The sequence below is a fragment of the Magallana gigas genome, chromosome 1 (assembly GCF_963853765.1).
Source record: "Magallana gigas chromosome 1, xbMagGiga1.1, whole genome shotgun sequence".
NCBI lineage: Eukaryota > Metazoa > Mollusca > Bivalvia > Ostreida > Ostreidae > Magallana > Magallana gigas.
In genome coordinates, this window is record NC_088853.1 from 3,696,010 (window position 1) to 3,720,390 (window position 24,381).

Here is a 24,381-nt window from a genome sequence, read left to right on the forward strand (position 1 = left end):
ACGCTTTCATTGTTTACAGATTCCTTCAAAATACACGATACATGTATTGGCCGGAAAGTAACCCCAAAAAAGAAGTACTTTTTATATGAAAATCCTTACCCCCCCCCCTCTCAAATGGATTAAGAATTAACGTTTGTCAAAAACAGTGGTGGCTTTTTTTTATCTTTGTGATGGGACATGTCAATGTGTTAAGGAGTATGTCGGCTCCTTTAAAATAAATAAAGGTCGTAATTCTGTTTGTTGTTAATATAAATATCGAGAAAAACGTGTCATTGTCAAGATAACCGGTGAACCGATGACCCTGGGTCATTCCGTGAACTTACAGACCAGTCATAAGACATTGACAAGTTGACCCGGTGAACCGATGACCGATGACCCTGGGTCATTCCGTGAACTTACAGACCAGTCATAAGACATTGACAAGTTGACCCGGTGAACTGATGACCCTGGGTCATTCCGTGAACCGATGACCCTGGGACATGTGACCATATGGAGTAACTATATGCTTTTCTTTAGTGACAACATTAGATACACCTCTAAGTTAACTGATTGGCAGAGTTTTATCTTATGAATGACAAATAGACGTCATCCATGAATCTAAACACTCTTGATATTGCTAACATTTGTCCCCAAAAATCAATCAGGGTCACATTTTGACCTGGAACAACCCCTCTCCTTGGTAATTCTAAAATTCTTATCTATGCCTTTGACCCCACTGTCAAAACAATTATCCCTTATCCCTTCCCCCTCCCCCTCCCCAGGGGAATATTCTGGATCCGCCCACTTTTCTTTGAAATAAATAAACAACAAAACAACAAAGTCTTGTACATAAATTTATTTGAACCTGTTATTAAAACTTCATATTTGTAAGCGTCATGATCAGTAACTCTTGATATGCAAATTTTATGTGACTATCACACACATCCAGTAATACATGGAAAAATACAGTACGTAATATACATGGTATAGTAAGCCGACACATGCACACTGCAGAGGTCACAGGTCAGAGTGAATATATTAATAATCATCATTGTTAGCTATGATCAGAGTGAATATATTAATAATCGTCACTGTTAGCTAAGGTCAGAGTGAATATATTAATAATCGTCACTGTGACGTAGGTCAGTGAATATATTATCATCCGCTGTAACCAAGGTCAGACTGAATATTCACATTATCGCTATCGTTAGCTAAGGTCAGAGTGAATATATTAATTGTCTACATCTCAGCATCATTTTTCGTCGTTATTTTATTTATGGCAAATTTGCAATTACAAAATGTACGATTTTGTTGATACAAAATTAAATAATTTCTAGTCTTTGACTAAATAAATCATGGGTTGTTTCAAAATAATCTGTTAATGACAAAATATTGATAACAAAATCCATAATGCTAGTCAATAACACAGATATTTTGATCATGAAATACGAGTTCATAGACTACATGATGTTCTTCTCGGATAATTCAAATTCTTTAAGATGATGTTTGAATTTGTTGAATAAAACAAGAGAGATAACTCGGGGTACAGAACATGCTGTAGTTGTATGGTTTAATGGAGTAAAACAGAATCTGTAGGGGAGGCCATGTTATATATGGTCTGTAGTGTACCCCTGGTGAGGGTGAGGCCATGTTATATATGGTCTGTAGTGTACCCCTGGTGAGGGGGAGGCCATGTTATATATGGTCTGTAGTGTACACCTGGTGAGGGGGAGGCCATGTTATATATGGTCTGTAGTGTACCCCTGGTGAGGGGGAGGCCATGTTATATATGGTCTGTAGTGTACCCCTGGTGAGGGGGAGGCCATGTTATATATGGTCTGTAGTGTACCCCTGGTGAGGGGGAGGCCATGTTATATATGGTCTGTAGTGTACACCTGGTGAGGGGGAGGCCACGTTATATATGGTCTGTATATATACAATATACCAATTCTATATAGGAAACAAAAGTTTACTACATATATTGTGTACGATAGAGAATGTAGAAAATTACACAGTCGTCATCATAATAATTATACAATAATCATTATATTAAACAGAATAAAATATATATCGCTTTTATCAAAAACTAAACACGACTAATACAAAATACACACATAAATCAGTTCAATACACAGCACTGGGTATATGTGTAGGACTAGCGTGGTACACACCAAATACTCGCGGATTTACTCGGTTAGTGGAAGCCTGGCATCAAACACAGAAATCAAATCAACGTTTTTCTCATGAAATTATCAATTAAAACTCTGACTAAAATCAAGCGTGAATTGAAATCTCTAAACAGCAACAAAACAGACAGGGAAAAAAACCTGGTTAATTTTCACTCAAACTGTGCTGATAAAGCATATTTCTAAGTCGACATACAAACACGACTTGAATACAACATCTGCAGTACATGGATAGTACAAATACATATATATATCAAAGAATAAGTAAGCTATATCAGTCTTTATATTGTATATAAGTATTGCATATCTATCATTTGTAACACCATATCATCTATCATTTGTAACACCATATCACAATTGGCTACCTTAAAACAGTGTAGATTTAATCTATCAGATTCGGAAAACTTCATGTTTATATTCTAAAAAAAAAACAAGTCTGCTTGCAGAGAAAAATCCAAAAATAATCAAGTGTCGAATAACAACTGCTTCTATTTAAAATAGATAAATTTTTGCACCGTTGGTAAACAATTCTGTAAAATCCTGTACCATATGTGACATAACTGGTTTAACACTTAATCAGCGGCTACATATACATATGATATGATTATTGAGAATCCTTTCTTTCTGAGTCTCTTTCTTCTCAATTCCAAATTTCTGTCCTCTGAATACATCATCCATCATTAATCATTCTAAGTATACAAACTTACACATCTATACTGAAAAATCACACCCACAGAAATGCAACCCTAACCCAGATCTCATACACTCTCACTCCCTTCAAATTCTCAATCACTTAGATGCTTGTCACCTTGACCTTCACAAGGACAGCTGACATGGAAGCCATTATGACATCACAAGACACGTGACAGGCACTATACGCATTATACAGTTAAAGCTGGAGCGTGCGGTGTTAGAAGGCGGATGATGAGTCGCTATCGTGGCCCGTGTCCTTGTACCGCTGTTTACGGAACTTGGCCAGCTTCTCTCTGGCTTCGATCCATTCTCTCTCCTTCCGTAACATCTCCTCTTGAATTTGTAGTTCCTGTAAATTTTTTAGAGAAAAGAAAAAAAAAGTTGTTTATATATGAGGAGATGAGAGACGAGATGGTAATGGTGAGGATGATACGCTAACATGCAAAGAGACCGGGGCAGTCAGTCCAAGAATAAACAGTGTGACAATCGAGGGGGGAGGGGGCTCAATACCTCTGTGTCAGAGGAATTTGGACACGGTTATAAATTCTGTCTTTAGATTAAAAATTTCCCCATGTCATTAGACTAGTATACATTACTTTATTCTTTACCAATTATTGCCAAACAGAAAAGAACTTTTTTCAAACAAAATTTTACAGCCTAGAGTTCTTAAAAGAAATTTTTTGTTATAGGGTAAAAGTGCAAGGGTTGATGAGCCCCCGTTTCGCCCCCGTCACACTGTGTTATTTAGACAGCCGCCAGGTCGCGTTTCTCCGCCAGTTTCTCCTTCAGGCGCCTCGCGTCCTCAAGCTGCTTCTCCAACAACAAAATCCTCTCTTGGGCCTCAATTTGCTAAAAATAGCAACAAGACATTGATGACTTTTTGACTTCAACACATCAACTGAGCTTTATCTTCTGACGTTATTTCTGTCTTTCTTTTTTTATTGCTGAATATAAACTTTGCAAAATGTATGTAAAATTTCATTATTTTAACATTAATTTTAGCCCACAGCTCTTTATATCAATTTTTTTATTTTAAATGAAATTAATCATTTATTGAATTTATTTACTTCAAGAGAAAAAGAAAGAAAAAGATTGAATTGGAGATGGATTACAAACAGTCAAAAAGTAATCATACCTCAACCTCCACAAACTTAGTTCTAAGTTCTATAATAAAATTGTTTGATGTTTTTTGTTGTTATTGTCAGACGTTATATATGTGTAGCATTGCTAATTATTCTATTATAACCTCAGTTTGTGGTGTTTGAACACTGTGCATTAGATTTGTATATATTACGTGAGACTCTTGTTGGAGTTTGTCATATATGTACACAGTGTGTCATGTGTGATTCTAATTTGAATACTGTAAACGTGTTACATTTAGCTGTGTATTCTATTTAGCGTTTTTGACAGAAGGCGGCTTCCGCTAAATCAAGTACATTGCTCAATGCCATGTATATACGTATAGAATAGCAACATTCAGGAATATGCTTAAATTGTTCAAAAACTTGTTTCCACTAAATATCATACACGCCGAATATAATGTGTTTACAGAAGCACATATCATCATGTTAACAAATTACATCTAATTAGAATCCTGAAAGAAACGAGAAATGACACCAGTAATGACCTCCGGTGACTCCTGGCTGTAAAGTGAGGTCAAATTGAAGAGGTCAAAGGTCATCAAACACCAACTCATTCTGACAATAAATTCAAATTCACAGGTGAAAATCCCCGAAAATTGAAACATCGTTAGTTGTTTTCTTAGTTACATTGCATGTAATTTATCAGTTGTTAGTGTGTTAATTATATCTTAAGTATAATCACTATATCTATAATCACTAAATTGTATGTTATGAATTATTAATGTGTTTATTATATCTTAAGCATAACCACTATATTTATAATCACTTTATTGTATGTAATGAATTATTAGTGTGTTAATTATATCTTAAGCATAATCACTATATTTATAATCACTATATTGTATGTAATGAATTATTAGTGTGTTAATTATATCATAAGCATAATCACTATATTTATAATCACTATATTGTATGTAATGAATTGTTAGTGTGTTAATTATATCTTAAGTATAATCACTATATTTATAATCACTATACTGTATGTAATGAATTATTAGTGTGTTTATTATATCTTGAGTATAATCACTACATTTATAATCACATTATTGTATTTAATGAATTGTTAGTGTGTTAATTATATCTTAAGCATAATCACTACATTTATAATCACATTATTGTATGTAATGAATTATAAGTGTGTTTATTATATCTTGAGTATAATCACTATATTGTATTTAATTAGCAGTTAGTGTGTTAATCATATCTTAAGTATATATAATTACTTTATATCATAAGTAATTAGCTGTTAGTGTGTTAATTACATCTTTTAAGTATTTTCAGCATATGTGCTATATCTGGACATATATAGTATATTATCAATGATACGACCATACAAGTTAGCGTGGAGTCTGTGATGTGGATGTGTAAATTCACACGTTTGAAAGTAGTTTGTGTCAATACTTGTTATAGATATTACCTATTCAGGAAAATATTATAAAAATCTTAAGTGTATTGAGGTGAAATATACAGTGTTAATTATGAAATATACAGTGTTAATTATGAAATATACAGTGTTAATCATGAAATGAATTGATAAATGTATAGATTAGGAATACTTCATGCAATACACTAGTAACGTTCATATTTATCCCATGTTCTCTTGCAATACTTGGATTTCATCAATACTTTGTAGTTTCATTAGTATTCGTGGACATAAATTTTTGTGGATTTAATGAAAATCACAGTTACATAGATATGTAAACTCCTGGCTAATAATCCAATCAAGTCAACTTGTTATTTGATTTTGCACTTCACTGAAAATTTAACTTCATGAATCACCTCAACTAAATGAAACGTAATCAAAATTGGTATTTAATGAATGCTGATGAAATGACACTGTACAAGTTTTTAATATAATAGTAGTAAAGATCAGGTACAAACATGGAATAAAAATAATCCTCTAAAGTCAAGGATGAATATGGTAAACCAACTCATATTTGCAATCAAGAAATGTTAAAGAGATTAGAAAATTCCCAATCATTGTCATTGGTCTTGTCACAAACAACAAGTCTTTTCTGGATTTCATTTTTTCAGAAGATTGCTTTTTCGTAAACTAGACAATGAATGATTAATCTAAAGGTAAGTTTCTATACTGCTATTCATCACTGTGATTGACAGATGCAAAGACAAGTTGGTTTTCAGTTTAACATTGTATACAAGAACATAAATACATATACATGAAGAAATATACAACACACAGTAAGTGGGCGTGTCTTACCGTTTGATCCCGCCCACTTTACGCGAGTCGACCGCCACATTTATATCTTCGTCCTCATCTCTCTGCTTGGCCTGCTGGGCCGCCTTCACCAGGACCTCCGTGGCACGCTTCACCGCATTACCCGCCGCCTACAGATATGAATAGTAACAAGGTCATATCAAGGTCATTTATTGATCTTATATTGTAGCTAGGTCAGATATTGATCATATTAAAATCAACAACAAGAGGCCAATTGGCCTTAACGGTCACCTGAGTAGCATACATCCCATAAACAAACTTGTCACGGAGCCTCATATATGCATCTAATTAATTAGGTTTCATACTGGAGTAGAAAAATTATAAATTTGTAATGACGACCACATTTCAAAAAGAACTGTGAAACCTATAATTTTGGTGAAAAACTAAGATCTGGTCTACAAAATCATGAATTCCGTTTTCCTTTCATGTGTGCGGGAGTAAAGAAAATAATTTTTTAACGTTATTTGCATTAACATCTATACATCCATTTTGGCCCTGTCCTAGAGTCAAAATCCATCCTTGAGGGGACATGAAAATTAAAATTTCAGTAGAGGACTTCCTGGTAAACATATTAATCAGTCAGTTTTTTTAATACAGATGTGTGAGAATAGAGAAGAAAAATATATGCATTAACACTATATTGCCATATTGCCCCCCCCCCCCTTTCATGTCCTGAACCCCTGACCAAGGGGCCATGAATTTCACAATTTAGGTAAAGGAGATTGTGGATATCATAACAATGTATTTAGTTTTTTGCCCACATGTGTGGGAGTAGAGAAGAAGAGTTTTTAAGATTTAAAACAGTTTTACTATATGGCCATATTGGCCCCACCCTAGAGCCTGAACACCTAACAAAGGGGTCATGAATTTCACAATTTTAGTAGAGGCCCTCATGGACATCATAACCATGTATTCAGTTTTGTGCTCACATGTGTGGGAGTAGAGAAGAAGAGTTTTTAAGATTTAAAACAGTTTTACTATTTGGCCATATTGGCCCCACCCTGGAGCCTGAAACCTAACAAAGGGGTCATGAATTTCACAATTTTAGTAGAGGCCCTCATGGACATCATAACCATGTATTCAGTTTTGTGCTCACATGTGTGGGAGCAGAGAAGAAGATTTTTTAAGATTTAAAACATTTTACTATATGGCCATATTGCCCCCCCCCCCCTAGAGCCTGAACACCTATCAAAGGGGTCATGAATTTTACAATTTCGGTAGAGGGCCTCATTGACATCATAACCATGCATTTAGTTTTTAACAAATATATATGGAAGTAGAGAAGAAGATTTTCTAACATTTAATACATTTTTACTACCAGTATTTGGCCACATTGGCCCTACCCAAGAGCCTGAACCCCTGACCCAGGGGTCATGAATTTCACAATTTTGATAGAGGGCCTCATGGACATCATAATCATGCATTTAGTTTTTAACAAATATATATGGGAGTAGAGAAGAAGATTTTCTAAGATTTAATACATTTTTACTACTGTGGTTTCATCAATATTCGTTGAATACCAAATTTCGTGGATTTTGTTGTTAAGTTGATCCACGAAATTTAATGTTCATTGAAGTGATATTTCTATTAACATTTTGTATTGATAGGGTAATTGGCCACGAATTTACGTATCCTTGAAACTGTGATGTTCACTTTATCCACGAAAATTGATACCCTTGAATATTAATGAAACCACAGTATTTGGCCACATTGGCCCCATCCTAGAGCCTGAACCCCTGACCCAGGGGTCATGAATTTCACAATTTTGATAGAGGGTCTCATGGACATCATAATCATGCATTTAGTTTTTAACAAATATATACGGGAGTAGAGAAGAAGATTTTCTAAGATTTAATACATGTTTACTATTTGGCCATATTGGCCCCACCTTAGATCCTGAACCCCTGACCCAGGGGTCTTAAATTTCACAATTTAGGTAGAGGGCTTCGTGGACATCATAATCATGCATTTAGTTTTTTTAAAATATATATGGTAGTAAAGAAGAAGATTTTCTAAGATTTAATACATTTTTACTATATGGCCATATTGGCCCAACTTAAAGTCAGAACCCCTGACCCTGGGGCCATAAATTTCACAATTTTGGTAGAGGGCTTCATGGACATCATAACCATGCAACTGTTTTTTTCCTCACATGCGTGGGAGTAGAGAAGATTTTTGAAAATTTGGCTTTTTTTGCATATTTGGCCCCGCCCGTAGCACCCCAAGGGTGGTAGAGCCATGAATTTCACAATTTAGATTCTTCTTACCATAGAGATGCTTCACACAAAAAATGGTAACGATTGGCCTGGTAGTTTTCAAGAAGAAGTTAAAAATGTAAAATTGTTAACGCGCGACGCACAGACGCACGACGCACGGACGAAGACCAATTGCAATAGGTCACCTGAGTGACTCAGGTGACCTGACTCAGGTGACCTAAAAAACTCAATCAATACAAGGTCAAATCATGTTATCTGTTCATCTCGTGTTGTTTCAACATATTAAAGTCATAATGAAACTTAAATGCTACATTTAATAAAAAAAAAAGACCATATACATTTCCTGGCGATTACCACAATAACGAAAGTGACACAAGGCATTAAATTACAAGAAAACATTGCTTTTACCTGGAGGCGTTTCATGGCGACTGAGTCTGGGTCAGCCTTGACCCTGCAGGCGACCAGGAGATGGGCCGTCGACCCCGCGACCTCTTTGGCCGAGGCGATGAGTCGCTCCTCTGTAGCATGACCTTGAACCATGGCATTGGCCGACTCGCACAAACTATGAGTGGCAGCAGCTACCATCTTAGCCTGTGGAGTATAAAAACAAAGCTTAAATCAGTGGAGTATCAAAAACAAAGCTTAAATCAGTGTTTAAACGCAATGTTTTGTACTAAAATAGCTCAAATCAATGCTTGTATTGGAAAGAAGAAGAATCAATAAAAATGTGCAATGATTTATCTTTCTGTGTCAACAAACATACAAAATCATTCACGATATTTAACCATTGAAAAACTATTTGCTTCTGAAATTTTTCAGAAGTATTTTGTATTTAGAATTATTTAAAAATATTATCGATTTGTAAATTACTGCATTTAATCAACATGCCTCTATTGAATTGCTCGTTGTTTGTTTCCCACCCTGTTGGGTCAGAGACTTACCGCTGATATAAACCCCTCGGACCATTGACTTACCGCCGATATAAGCCCCTCCGACCATTGACTTACCGCTGATATAAACCCCTCGGACCATTGACTTACCGCCGATATAAGCCCCTCCGACCATTGACTTACCGCTGATATAAACCCCTCGGACCATTGACTTACCGCTGATATAAGCCCTTCGGATCATTTACTTACCGCTGCTATAAGCCCCTCGGACCATTGACTTACCGCTAATATAAGCCCTTCGGACCATTTACTTACCGCTGCTATAAGCCCCTCGGGCCATTTACTTACCGCTGCTATAAGCCCCTCGGACCATTGACTTACCGCTGATATAAGCCCCTCGGACCATTGACTTACCGCCGATATAAGCCCCTCGGACCATTTACCTACCGCTGATATAAGCCCCTCCGACCATTTACTTACCGCTGATATAAACCCCTCGGACCATTGACTTACCGCTAATATAAGCCCTTCGGACCATTTACTTACCGCTGATATAAACCCCTCGGACCATTGACTTACCGCTGATATAAGCCCCTCGGACCATTTACTTACCGCTGATATAGGCCCCTCGGACCATTTACTTACCGCCGCTATAAGCCCCTCGGACCATTTACTTACCGCCGATATCAGCCCCTCGGACCATTTACTTACCGCCGATATAAGCCCCTCGGACCATTTACTTACCGCCGATATAAGCCCCTCGGACCATTTACTTACTGCTGATATAAGCCCCTCTGACCATTTACTTACCGCTGATATAAGTCCCTCGAACCATTTACTTACCGCTGATATAGGCCCCTCGGACCATTTACTTACCGCCGATATAAGCCCCTCGGACCATTTACTTACCTCTGATATAAGCCTCTCGGACCATTTACTTACCGCCGATATAAGCCCCTCGGACCATTTACTTACCGCCGATATAAGCCCCTCGGACCATTTACTTACCGCTAATATAAGCCCCTCTGACCATTTACTTACTGCTGATATAAGCCCCTCTGACCATTTACTTACCGCTGATATAGGCCCCTCGGACCATTTACTTACCGCTGATATAAGCCCCTCGGACCATTTACTTACTGCTGATATAAGCCCCTCTGACCATTTACTTACCGCTGATATAGGCCCCTCGGACCATTTACTTACCGCCGATATAAGCCCCTCGGACCATTTAATTACCGCCAATATAAGCCCCTCGGACCATTTACTTACCGCTGATATAGGCCCCTCGGACCATTTACTTACCGCTGATATAAGCCCCTCGGACCATTTACTTACTGCTGATATAAGCCCCTCTGACCATTTACTTACCGCTGCTATAAGCCCCTCGGACCATTTACTTACTGATGATATAAGCCCCTCTGACCATTTACTTACCGCTGATATAAGCCCCTCGGACCATTGACCGTCATCGTCCAGTATCTGAGATTTGTGGTATGTTGCTCCAATCTGTTATAACAACACAGCAACATATTATTACAGGTATATGTTATTACAACACAATCAGTTTATTATTAAATATGTACTTCAATAGTCAGTGGAATCATTTGACTTCATTTCCCAAAGTAACACTGAGAATGCTACAACTCTCTCTATATACAGCAAATCTGGACAACTCTTTCAAAATTCAGTAAATCTGGTTTCTATCTGGCAAATCTATCAGTAAGTTGTTTGTTTTAAATATAGCTTCACTTTAACTGATTAAGATAAATACAGCAGAGTTGTACAAGTTTCTGTTAAAAACGATGCCCCTGTCTTTAACCTCTGTAAACCTGACCAAAACAACAATTTTGTTATAGGGCTTGATAGGCCATGATTAAATGTTAATATTTAAGCTTCAACAGCAAAACAAAATTTCAACATCAAAAATGTTATTCATCTAAGAAAGATGTTATTTCAAATTTCTTTTTTAAAGCTGAAGAAAATTATTCATATAACTCATGATAAATATCAGAATTCCCAGTCTACAATAGGTCCCTCTACAATCGATAATTATCAATTATAAATCGATATAATGATTTTATGTAAGTACTTGTGTGAATTTATCCACAGTTTTATAATACCTTGAAAGATAGATATATCAATTCAAATATTTGAGTTCCCATGAATAAATCATAAACCACATATATATATATACCAGCACCAAGATATAGAGGAGTTCCACAGATGTTGATATTCTTACCAATAATGAGAGAAAACAAAAGTCTGTTTACCCAGTACAGATAAATACAATTTGTTTACAACCCAAGAAGTTGTTGATACCATACTTCCTCTATTATAATAATTTATATATGATATATTTCCTATCCTTAGATAAAACTATAATGTAAGGTCACCCAGAAGAAAGAAATATTACAGGTTTTAAGTACATCTTAACTGGTTTTCAGTATTTAAGTAAGAGAGTTATAAGTTACATGAAGTTTACACGCCTATAACTTGTAATTACATGTTACACTAATGTAATAAATCATTACAGTATATTTCCTGTAATCTGTAATACATCTACCTTTTCCAGCTCTTTTATAACCTGTCAATTGTTTACAGTGTTACACAGACACAATACAACAACCATCAAATTTGTAATTCTTTAAATTTGGTCAACTTTAAACTGTTTTGTGTATCCTTCCCCTTAAATCATTATCAGAGGTGTGTAAATTAAACTGAGAGATTTTACTGCTCAAAGATAGGATGTGTTTTTTGTTTGTTTTTCAATTCATCATACAATGTAAATATAATACAATAATCATTACAATTCCTATTACAGTTCTCAATAATTATTTATAAGTAATATTTTAAGATATTCTTTAACTTTAAAACTAGATAAATGTGATTTATGAAGATGACATTAATACTCTCTATCAATGAAGCATAATTCTGATATGAAATCATTCTTTGGCCTTTACAGTAATGAAAATATTGGTTATTCCTTCTAATGGAAGGTTAAGGTCACCCCCTCCCTCTGGGTTGAGACAAAAGTTAACACACAGATTTCTGTGGTATGTTGCTAAAACTTAAAATATAACCACATCACAACAGAATCACACCAGTGTCAAAATGGAATTCAAAATGGTGGTCAAAAGCAGGTACAAAGTATAACCAATGGAAATTGGTAAATCAAATGTCATGTGAACAAGTTGGGTAAAAATGGATAGATTAGCGTTCACTGCAAACCTTTCTTTTAAGCGTTGCTATTTTTTTTAGCTTCAAACCCCCTATCCCTGTCATGATGAATAATGTTTGTGTACACAACCAAATCCAAAAAATCTAAGTTCTACATTAATTATAAAGAAAAGTCCTCACTATTCTTAAACTAAATTTTGGAACTAAGTGAGGAATATTGCAAAAAAATTGTCTCCTTTAAAACTAAACATCTTGAGACAGATTTATTTGAAATTTCCTTTTTCAGGCTATAATTTGGAGTAACATCAGATTTCCAATGTTTTTAACTAAAGCACAAACTTCTGAATTTTTTACAAATGAAATAAATGGTAACCTGAAAAATAAACCATAACTTGTCTGAGATACAGATAGTTTCCAACAGACATTAATATGGTGAGAGTTATTTCCCTTTGGCTGCCATTTTGGATATTAAAATTATTGACCAAATAGAATAACAAGTCATAGAGGTAATCCAGAAGATAAAAATCTTAACAATCTATAAACACTTTCTGTTGAAGTCCCCAAAAAAGATGAAAATATTTTATACTTGGTATTACAGCTCAAATTGTCTAAATTTTGTCAAGTGACAAAATTTGCCTGTTTTAATATGACAGCAATGGGAACTAACTCAAAATATATTAAAATCATATGAAGTCTATCTAAACTCAAATTATAAGTCCCCACAAGTGCAAAACAAGAATATAAAGTGTGTGTAGAAATAATGAGATAATACACCCAGTTGTCACAATACAATTGTGGAAGCAAAAAAGCGCAAGGTTGCCATGGTTACATCAATATTGTTTACCTCTTTGCGCGTGCGAACCTGAAACAGGAGAGAAGAACATGCAAGAACGAAATGAAACACAGAGGAATTAATGCATCGTCCAATGAAAATTAGTCACACAAAAGGTGGTCAGGTGAATATATACAGATCAGATCTAAGCTGACAGAATCCGACCCATTGTCAGATTGACCAATCACAATTTGTGTTACAGCACAGTCTAGGACACATTAACATGCCATGACGTAGAACAAACAATATTATAATGTCAAATTACTCGTCATACTATTTTTGAAGTTCACTAGATTTCTTAGTAAAAACATTTACCATGCATCTCAGAGAGATTGCTAAGAATAGATATTTCAAGCCGGCAGGTAAGTTTATTTATGGCATTAAAATTTGAAAATGTTATCAAAAGCATTTGAAATATGTTCATGCCTTGTTCCAGATTTCTTATTTATGAATCTACCATGCCTTGCAGACTTTACTTGACTTCTAAATCATTAATTCTGACATATTGGTTCAAACATTTCTCTACAGACAGTTACAAAAGTTAACCCAGGCATTTGTCATTATCACCTACAGTACAGTCCTAAACTCAATCCACTGCTGGCTTACCTTTCCTTGCGCCACAAGTTCTCTTTGTGCGGCCGACGCTGACTTCACCAAGGCTGCCGTTGCTGAGGCGATAGATTTGGCTGCCTCCAGAATTTGCTCTTCAAAGTTTAGACTCATGTCTGCTTCCTGAAATACATAAATGGGAAAAATGTGAAATAAGCCCAAAACACTAAAAAAAATGTCTTCTTCAAAGTATGCAATACTTTTAGCATAAAATGGGGACAATCTTTAATTCAGATGTGAAGGGTTATACTTATCAATGAATTCATGGTTCAGGATAGTGATATTAGAGGTGTTTGGAATGAAATACATGATATTGTAAATCCTGGTGTAAAAACATATTCATCACTCCTAATATTTATTATGCTATGTTCCATGACCCTCAACTGAATTCCACATTCACTGATTAATTCTTCACAACTTACTCTCCAATGTACAAACAAATGCAATACACAATCTCTCCTCTGCTGACCGGTGCAGGCCGTAGTGTTGACATGTCTGATATTTGGTGGGACTTGATTTCACTCACCAAATATATCAAACATATCTCACCACAGCTCACTCAGATATATCTCATTCGACAAAATATCTCATTCCAAAGACATCTCTCAAAAATCATCTTACCACAGCTCACTCAAACTATCTCACTCGACAAAATATCTCATTCATAAGACATCTCTCATAAGTCATCTTACCACAGCTCACTCAAACTATCTCACTCGACAAAATATCTCATTCCACAGACAATTCTCATAGAATATCTCGTTAGGGACCTCCTTACTCAAAACTTTTGTTCATTGAATTTATCACTGAGACTATCCCTCCACAAACATCTCTAACAATCTAACCATACAATGTCTCAAACCATAGCTCACTAAAGCCCACTTATCTATTGAAATATTTCATTCAATTATAGACATAACTTTATTGAAAATCTCAACGAACATTATTGAAATCTGAATGAAATTTTAAAATTGTTCAATGAAGCAATCTCAACATATCTCATATTTACAGGAATGATAACCATCTCATTTCAACTGATTTCACCTAAACCCGAGCATCTCACCAGATTTTATTCAACAAAGAAATCACAAACATCTCAACACAAGCTCACTGAAAATGCCAAGCGGAACCATGTTCACATAATTAAAAGTTGACATTGTAATGTTTGGCTCACATTCCTAAATCAAACATCTCATTGTTACTCAAAGAGCCCTGTGTGAAAGCTGTAGCAGTTAAAGTCAATACAACCAACTCTGCCTTTCTTTACAACAAATACTTTGGCTTTTTTGTGGTACAACTTATGTTAGTTTTATGGTGACGGATTGACTTTCTTCTATTAGGCAAGTCCTTCTGTTTGTTTGTTCTGATGTAGTACACATACCTTTGCCTTTTTGCGTGGTTTGAGTTGCGACAGTTTCTGTGCGGCAGCTTCGATGGATTTGGCCGCCGTCAGGAGTTCGCTCTCGGCGATCACTGTGGGGTCCTCGGGATCCACCCAGTCTGTACCTGATAAAGTCAGAGAACACAGAATCAAAGGACTGAAAGCACTCACAGGTACGCAAAATCAAGGGCTTGAAAGTACTTAATGGCAAAATGATCCTAGAAACTTCTAATTAAATATCAATGAATGATTTTCAACAATGGTTTTGATGCGGAAATGATAAAACAATTGCTGCTATTTTTTCCAACTTTCAATCAGCAAGGTTTTTCTCAAAATTTCTTCAAATTTTTTTCTCCTCAAAATTTGTTAAAACTTTTATTTCTGCATCAAAAGCCCTCTGCATGAATACAAAGTATGAAATGATTATATTACCCTGTCTTTGTAAAAGTAATTGACTAAAATCTAAGAAATGTGGGAATTTCACAATTCCTACATTTCGCGCTGAAGAAAACAATACATGCAGGTAATTACATCCTTGTGCATGGATATATAGACAAAATAAAACAAGTCATACATGCTTGATATCATACTCAGGTTCATGCTGGTAACTCGGTAACAAATGTAACACTGCATCTAACAAACAAGAAATAAACTGGGGACAAAGTCTAATCTAATCACTGACTGCAAACATACAATTTAAAGAAATGAAACTCAGGTTTGCTTTTAGGGATATACATATTGTTTGATCTAATACAGTTGAGGTATGGGGATTTCCTGTATGTGGAACAATTGATGCATTATACATAAGAATTTACATAGATGACTCAGTACTAACATTATAATTCAGGAGGAATATAAAATGGATAATGATTGTAAGCTGGAATCTAAAACTACTGTAAATTCCTTATTTTTTGTAATGGTTTCAAAACTGTCTGAAAAATAAGAGTGATTTTAAAATCTTTGAGGACTGCATCTCATGATTGTACGTGGAAATTAATTCCTTGAGTTTAATTAGGAACTTACAGTATTTCTCAATGGAATATTCTGAGAAACAGGTGTCCTTGGTTACAAACTATATATATAACTTAAACCTGTCTGTCAATCTTGCAGTACACATACATAGATTTTATATATTCCACAACAACTTGATACGATGTCTTGGCTGAAACAACATTTATAACACTGTAGGCTTAATCAACAGCATACTGTATAAAGGGAAATATTCGCCTTCGTTTTATTTTTGCCCTTTTGCCCTCGCTGTCAACGTGCGAATTAAAGACTGGGCAAATATCAATGTTCCAATAATCTCTTTACTATGCAATCATGTTTGGGCAAATTTAAGATGGGGCGAAACCGTTTGCAAGTGCAGAAGGGCGAAAATAACACAGGGCGAAAATAACTCTGCATACAGTATTGTATCTTAGGGCTTACACTGAACACAATGCATGTTAACCATTACATGGGGAATTCCAGTGAATTATCCAATAGTATTTTGATGATAACACAGCTGGAATCCTAGCATGTATGGACTACATTAGGCATGCCCACATAGAAGTCAGAACTGCATTTTACAATAGATCTTGAGACTTATAATCAAACATATTTATTTATTTGATGATTAAACATAAAACTTTGTATACGTAATATAGAAATTAAAAAATAGTTTGGAACAAAGGAACAAATGGCTTTATCAGTACTTCTAATTGATAACATAATCCAACTTTTATTCGCAACAACTTTATTTGCAATTTATTCCCAATAAACTGGTTGGCAACGACTAATGTTCGCGACCAAGCCTTATTAAGACTGGTGTTGTTATAACAATCGTACGACAAGGATTGGGTTTGCGCCAGGAAATATTCATGACAATGAGGCTCTTGCAAACCTCGCCAAATTTCTCGCATGCAAATAAAAGTTGGTTTACAGCGATCATTCCACAAGAGTGAGATGTTTTAAGACCAAGTCAAAGAGTTCCTTTGTAAAATGCAGCCCAGTACTTTCTTACACTAAAGTCCAACTTTTTTCTTAATTTTTTAAGACAAAGAAAGTCAGAGTGGCTGTCTGAGGTCATTCATGATGCAGGAGGTCACATGTGTCAAGTTTGCTTTAAATCAAATAGGGTCAAAAGGTCATACATAATCACAGGTCAAAAATAAAGTCAAAGATACAATGATGTAAGGTCAGAGAGAGGCAAGATGCATAGAATCAAATCTGTTGAGTATGGGGTAAATCACCTAAGGTAATAAAGTCATTCTCTGGTCAAGGTCACGCAGATGTAAGGTCAGAGAGAGGAGACAGGAGTTAATGGAATCTACCCAGACTGTTAGTCACGTGATTGTCTGGAGCCTATTTTGGGGGAATTGGACTGTAAACACAAACTGCTGCATTAACAGGAAAACTTCTAAATCAAAATTAAAAGGCAGTTTTGAACAACAAATCAAAATAAAAGCCCTTTATAGGACAATTTCTAACAGCCAATCAAAATAATTTGACAACTACCAGTAGCCAAAATAAAAAAGATTTTTTTCATTGTATAAAACTTAAACAATTTTTAATGGAGGCTAAATTTTATCTAACTTTTTGTGTTTGCTCCGAGAGAAAAGAAACCAGCACAACATGTTTGATAAAGAACTTTATCCACACATCACATATCATGGTAGGTCATAAACTCTCTAACCTAATATCTCAGGTGTTAATTTCACTGTTAATGCAGCATTTTTATTCCTATCCTACAATGAAAGCATTCCTCTTTTGTTTTCAGCGATTGCCATGGTTACCTTTCACGATATGGGACCATCTTATCTCTTTGGACGCTAGTTTGAAAAAAACAAAGTGTCATCAAATTATGGAGGGACAAGTTTGACAAGGAGGTAGGAGTGACCTTCCCCCCAAACACAAGACTGAGGGGTAAACAATGCAGCACGTTTCTCATGCACACGAGACAATACAGGTAAAATACAGGTAAATACAGGTAAAATACAGGTAAATACAGGTAACAAAGAGTAACAGTTGTTGAATCCAATACATGTCTATCCAATTATCAGATCTCTGTGCCCAAATGCAACACTGCTATTCTTCTGAATATATGTTTCTCTCTTTCCCAATACTCCATATAAGTGTATAGATATTGTAATGGTGTGTAATGGTTATTTTCATTCCCATGTTATTTTTGCCCAATTAACCAACCCCTTGAGTTAGTAAATTTAAGATGGACCACATCCATTAAATACACTAAATTTCTCTGTGTTAATTTTTCATGTTTCAAAAGAGGAAAAAATGTTTTCTCAAGCCATTCGGCAAAAATAACTTTGGTGTTGAAATTCACCAGAGGCGTGTTCAGCAGAGAGAGCGCCCACGAGCGCTCGCCAAAATTTGTGTTGCGGGTATAGGGAATTTTGGCGAGCGCTCGCGAGCACCCGCTCTGTTGAACAGGCCTCTGGTGTACAGTCAGATCACAAAAGAAAGTGAGTGTTAACAGACTTCATCTGTGTCCGTATCATTTCACCTTTATATCTCTAACCAAACTACAACAGTGTCTATTTACAGAATATATCTCTAGAGTATAAGCCTTGTCTCAAATATGCAGGCAGTGACATTTCTCCTTAACATGAAATACATTCACAGTAATTCAGTCATCCGGGTCAGTTACAGACCCTAACAGCCATTCTGATTGGTTGCTTCCAAATAGTGCTGTCTTTGTATAAAAATTAAAGTTTCTTTGTTCTGATACAAAAGACATCTGGACAAAATACACCAAAATAAAAGGGAAGCCAAAAAAAATCAAAACATGACACTGTAAGCTCAATACCTCCTTCTGCGGGTTGGCCCACTAAAAAAAAACGAAGTCAGATATATATCTACACAGCACCATGCCCATAATCACAAGCCCAGTATGGGCATTATAAGAAATCACAAGCCCACTTTGGGCGTTATCATTAATCACAAGCCCAGTATGGGCATTATCAGTAATCACAAGCCCACTTTGGGGATCGTCCATGAATACTATTACTGACCCACACATTTTCTAACCCAGACATTAAATGACTCCATCTTTGGCTCCTATTCTTTGCTTTGTTCCCAAAATGATTACTTCCTATAAATTTAACTTCTTAAATATAACTTCCCAATAAATTGTTGCTCTTGAATTTTACTTTGCATTGAAATTAAACTCCAACAAATTTCACATCTTGTTACTTCCATAAACATTAACTACTGTAATTTTACTTCCTATGAATTTAATGCAATTTTTTTTCTGCTTTGCATTTATATCTACATTATGCAATATCTTGAGTTTTAAAAATGCTGCAAATTGTCATATCTGTAATCTTTCAAAAAAAATTGTTATCTGTTTTAAAATTGTGAAAAAATAATTATACATTCTTAAAACCTTTTCCTCTCATGCATATCATAATTCATATTTACATGTATCAAAACAATCACTAATAGTTTTTACTTTAAAAAAAGTTCAATAAAAAATATATATCTACAAAAATTGACAAATAATAAAATTTGAATGCTATGCATATATGAGATAAATACGGTACAACAGAGCAGAATATCATGAAGTTGATGCGTCGGCTGTTGTTATGGTAACAGTGACACAGGGCTATAATTATTACATGTATAATGGCTACACATCACACCCCTAATCTTGTGACAGGAATTATCAGTCACATACCTTTAATGAGTTCAGAGCAGTGTACGATTTCCTGTACGGACACCGCGACTTGGTGCGCACGTGCTGCCAGTGTCTGCTTGGCCTCCTGGGAAGGTTTCTGGACCACCTGAAAAATGGCCGCGAAACAAGGTGGTAAGATAACAGAATCACAGGCCCCATATTTCTACAACAATCCCTCCCCACATATTAACAGCTTCAATAACAACAATCCTTCCCCACATATTAACAGCTTCAATAACAACAATCCTTCCCCACATATCAACAGCTTCAATAAACTTGGTGTTTTGAATATTCTATTACTGACTCTATGCACACTGTGTGCTAACTGTGCACATTGTGCTGATTTTTTACACTGTGCTAACTGTCCACATTGTGCTGAGTCTGTGCACACTGTGCTCTGTACACTTACCGTGCTGACCTGCTCCAGTAGATCTTTGTAGACAACAGCACAGTTCTTGCCGGCTGCTATCGTCTTCTGTCGGACTTCTGTTGTCTCTGCAGTGCAGGCTGTGCCCTGTCAACACACAGAAACATCAATATTCTTAACATTTCTTGGAAATACAGTTTCAAGGAAATGTAAATTTGTGGACAATGATCTTATATGTTTTACATTGTACTCGAATCTCTAGCAGAATATAACATACCCTGCATGTTGCCAGTAAATCAAAGATGGCCTTGCGTCCCATGTTGGCACAGATGATGACGTCCTCTTGGCGACCCGAGTTCCCAGCAGCCACTGCTTTGGCGGTCGCCGTGGTGATAGGTTTGGTCAGTCGGATCAGATCTTCTGCCGTTGCTTTCTTCTCTGGCAAGGTTCCAAGCCTCGTACGACTATGAAAGAAAACATCAAACAGTATAGTGTCTGTTGATGAAGGAGAAAAAACATAAATTGGGAAATAAACCATTGGACTTTAGTCGGATTACCCCTGGATAATCTTAACCTCCTGTCCTATGGTCTCTATGGTAGACTCCAGGGCCTGAGTTACCTGTATTTGTACCTGAAGTTACCTGTGTATCAGTGTATTACCTTAACCTCCTGTCCTATAGTCTCTATGGTAGACTCCAGGGCCCGAGCTACCTGTATTTGTACCTGTAGTTACCTGTGTGTATCAGTGTATTACCTTAACCTTTTGTCCTATGGCCTCTATGGTAGACTCCAGGGCCTGAGTTACCTGTATTTGTACCTGTAGTTACCTGTGTATATTCAGTGTATTACCTTAACCTCCTGTCCTATGGCCTCTATGGTAGACTCCAGGGCCCGAGTTCCCCGCGCGGCTTCATCCTCCACGGTCTTCACCGTCTTCAGTAACGATGTCACGTTGGTCACCATCACCTGGAGGGGAGATTGATATTTACAGTTTACTTCATCTGTTGTTTTACACATACTCTCATTTTCAATGATAAGTGACTGTTTTCATTAACAACTGTCTTATCATACATCCTGATTTTTGCTAATTTTCTTTTTTTTCATCTTTTTAAACTACAAAAACAAATTTCTGATAAGGCAGGTCAGACAAAACTTTTTAAAACAATTATATTTACTTACCTAATAATGATTTTTTCAAGTGTTTGATACATATGACTTGGTAATACTGTTTTTATTTGATGACTATTAACACAAACTTCTACAATATTGTTTATCTCTGAATGTCATAACCATCCTTCACCTCGATCAAAATCAAACACGTTTCTCTGAACAATTATTTTTAATTAACACAGACATGTTATACAGAGTCAAGCAAGATATGTAAATAATAACAAGATATACAAGGCTTCCCTATCTAACATAGATCATAATACATTAATGGTCACAACATGGAGATATCCTTACTCAGCCCTACCTATGACATCAATTACACTATCAAATTAAATAAAATATTCATTGAGACTTGAGTTTTTCTTTCTTCAGACTTATTAAAAGGAAAAGCATTTGAATTGTTCATGCAAGAGTTGTCTTTCTTATCAAATGGGTCAATGTACCTTAAAGCTTAGCCTAACACAATGAAACAAGATTTTCTTGTCTGAACAATGCATTGTCTTTCTAATTAGGTTAATGTACCTTAAAGCTTAGCCTAACACAACGAAACAAGGTTTGTTTGTCTGAACAATGCTTGGTTTGAGATGAAATCACAAGCCTGAATGAACAGGGAGACACAATGCAGGTGTCTGGAGATCTCTGCATGTCCCAGCCTCATGCTGTCAACAGAAGCTTGCAGGGAGGTTTAATACTACAGGCCTCAAACTCCAACATCCTGCCTCTCAGCTAAACTTAAGGTGGCCAAATGGTCAGATGTACTGTCAAGTTATTTTATAGCCAAATTTTTAGATATTCTCCAAATCCTTTTTTTTTAATGTTAAATAAAGAGGTTTTCTCTTCCTGAGGTTTAAAATGGTACAAAAATTACAAAATAACCACCATTTTATAACATTACCAAAAGGTTTTTCTTTTCGAGTGAATCAAGCCGATGGTCAAGTTCCCCGAGTCTGAGAGGCAAAATGATTTGGTAGTCCCCGCAGCTCATATAATTATTTGTACTGAATTCAAATTCTTGAGTTAAAATACTAAGCAGCTTACTGTTTCCACTGACAAATCATGATATGTATAGGAGCCCTGTGCTGGCTATAACCACCACAGGGAGTGCTATGAGCTGGAACAACATTGTTACTGCAACACAAACATGTTACACCGAACTGTGCTCATTTCTTCCTATCAAGAAAGCATTGCAAAACTAATACTCGACAATAGCTTTACTGCTTTTTCCATTCCAAAAAAATCTTATACTTTAAACTACCAGGTAAATTTACAATGTCCAGTCGGTTAAAAGGTAGTGTGTCAACAATAATTTGTAGTCATTTGCTGATTGAGTGTACAGTGCAAGTAGGTAAAAGAAAAATTGGAGGAAAGGGGTGAACATGTTTTAGCAATAATTAATGCCCATGCAGAAATTTTCTGTAACTTGCAGGAAGAAATGAACACAGTTGTCACTAGTAGCCTGGTCAATGGTTCAGTGTGAAACAGGGGGATGGTTTCTATGGAAACACCAATTCAAATGCAATCTGTTGTTTCTTAAATCTCAAACCTCTACAGGATTTCAAAAATTCAATTTATAATGATAGAAGCTCTCACAAAAAGTCATTAATCACAACATTCAATATTTTTCTTTTTTTTTTTAATTGTTTCATTAACAGCTCTTGTTTTTGTAAATTGTCAACAACACTAGAACAGAGAAATATCATCCAATCAGATGGCTCGAAATTTTAACTGCACTCAGTACATGCTGGAAACATAGATAGTATACCCGTCCGGCAAACCCTCGATCAGGGAGTCTGTCTTCTGTAAAATCACACGACTCCACAAATCAGACAACAGTTAACTTAACAATTCTATCTATCAACGCCTAGGCGGCCTTTGTCAAATTATATTGTATATATTTCTTCCAATTAAGACAAAAAAAAAGTATCTATGCTCAGAAAACTTTTCAATTTTTAAACCTTTTTAAAATTGACTTAAAAAAAACTTTATCTACACATTGAATACTGAAAAGTCACTGCTAAAAAAAGTTAAGCTGTGCCTGGAATTGTTTGAAATAATGATTAGCAGAAAAGGTTTATAATCATAGACCTGGGCTACTCCAATAATTGATTGCCAGAAGAGGTTTTTCCATAGAAGAAGAGAGTGCATTACATCACTACACCACAACACTACCATCTCATCAAGGTTAAAGTTCTAACACAAGGTCAACGCTCAGTCCTTATGTTACAGTAATTCACTAATCAAAATTTTGAGCATTTATATAAAAATTATAAGCACGTTTTCAAAAATCTCAAATTTTGAGTTTAAATAAAAAATAATAAACATAAAAAACTTCGGTCAAGGTTAAATGAAAACAAGAAATAATGTTGAATTTTGACTGACCTTGGCAGACTCTTTGAGGGTCATCATTGCCGGATCGGAGACGTTTTTGCCGGAGGCGTTCTTGGTGGCGCTGATCAGATCGGAGAGTGCGGAAGCCACATCCTTCACCGCGTTAATTATCATCACCTGAAAACAAGCTTACTCAGTTATTTCCCTCTTGAAATGTTGCAATTAACAAAATTTGATCACTCTGGCAAATTAATTGATTAAACAACTTCATCGTTACAATGTCAAGTTATAAGCCACGTACCTGAGCCTCAGGTTGGTTAGATCCGAGTGAGGCTGCACCAAGTTTGACGACATCTGCGAGTTTGGTGATGGTTTTGACGGCCTGTTGAGCGGCCCCGGCGAGCGTTTCCTGATCGGATGCGGCGCCCTGTACCAACTTCTTGGTCTCCTCTACCAAAGCCTTCGCCGTTTTCAGGATGTCCTCTCTATAAGTG

General features: G+C 35.9%; 1 pseudogene across 1 annotated transcript in view; it reads right to left on the reverse strand.

Annotated features, from left to right (window-relative positions):
- Positions 1-820: 820 nt before the first annotated feature.
- LOC117687302 (talin-2-like) overlaps positions 821-24,381 on the reverse strand; it is a 42,767-nt pseudogene continuing 19,206 nt past the window's right edge. The window contains exons 25-38 of the transcript XR_010712718.1: positions 24,189-24,372; positions 23,939-24,064; positions 21,239-21,355; positions 20,667-20,853; positions 20,432-20,536; positions 20,023-20,128; positions 19,153-19,173; positions 18,122-18,157; positions 15,345-15,469; positions 13,961-14,086; positions 10,780-10,851; positions 8,861-9,043; positions 6,220-6,346; positions 821-3,209 (exon numbers count right to left, since the gene is read on the reverse strand). The product of XR_010712718.1 is annotated as a talin-2-like (transcript). The remainder of the gene's footprint in view (positions 3,210-6,219; positions 6,347-8,860; positions 9,044-10,779; positions 10,852-13,960; positions 14,087-15,344; positions 15,470-18,121; positions 18,158-19,152; positions 19,174-20,022; positions 20,129-20,431; positions 20,537-20,666; positions 20,854-21,238; positions 21,356-23,938; positions 24,065-24,188; positions 24,373-24,381) is intronic.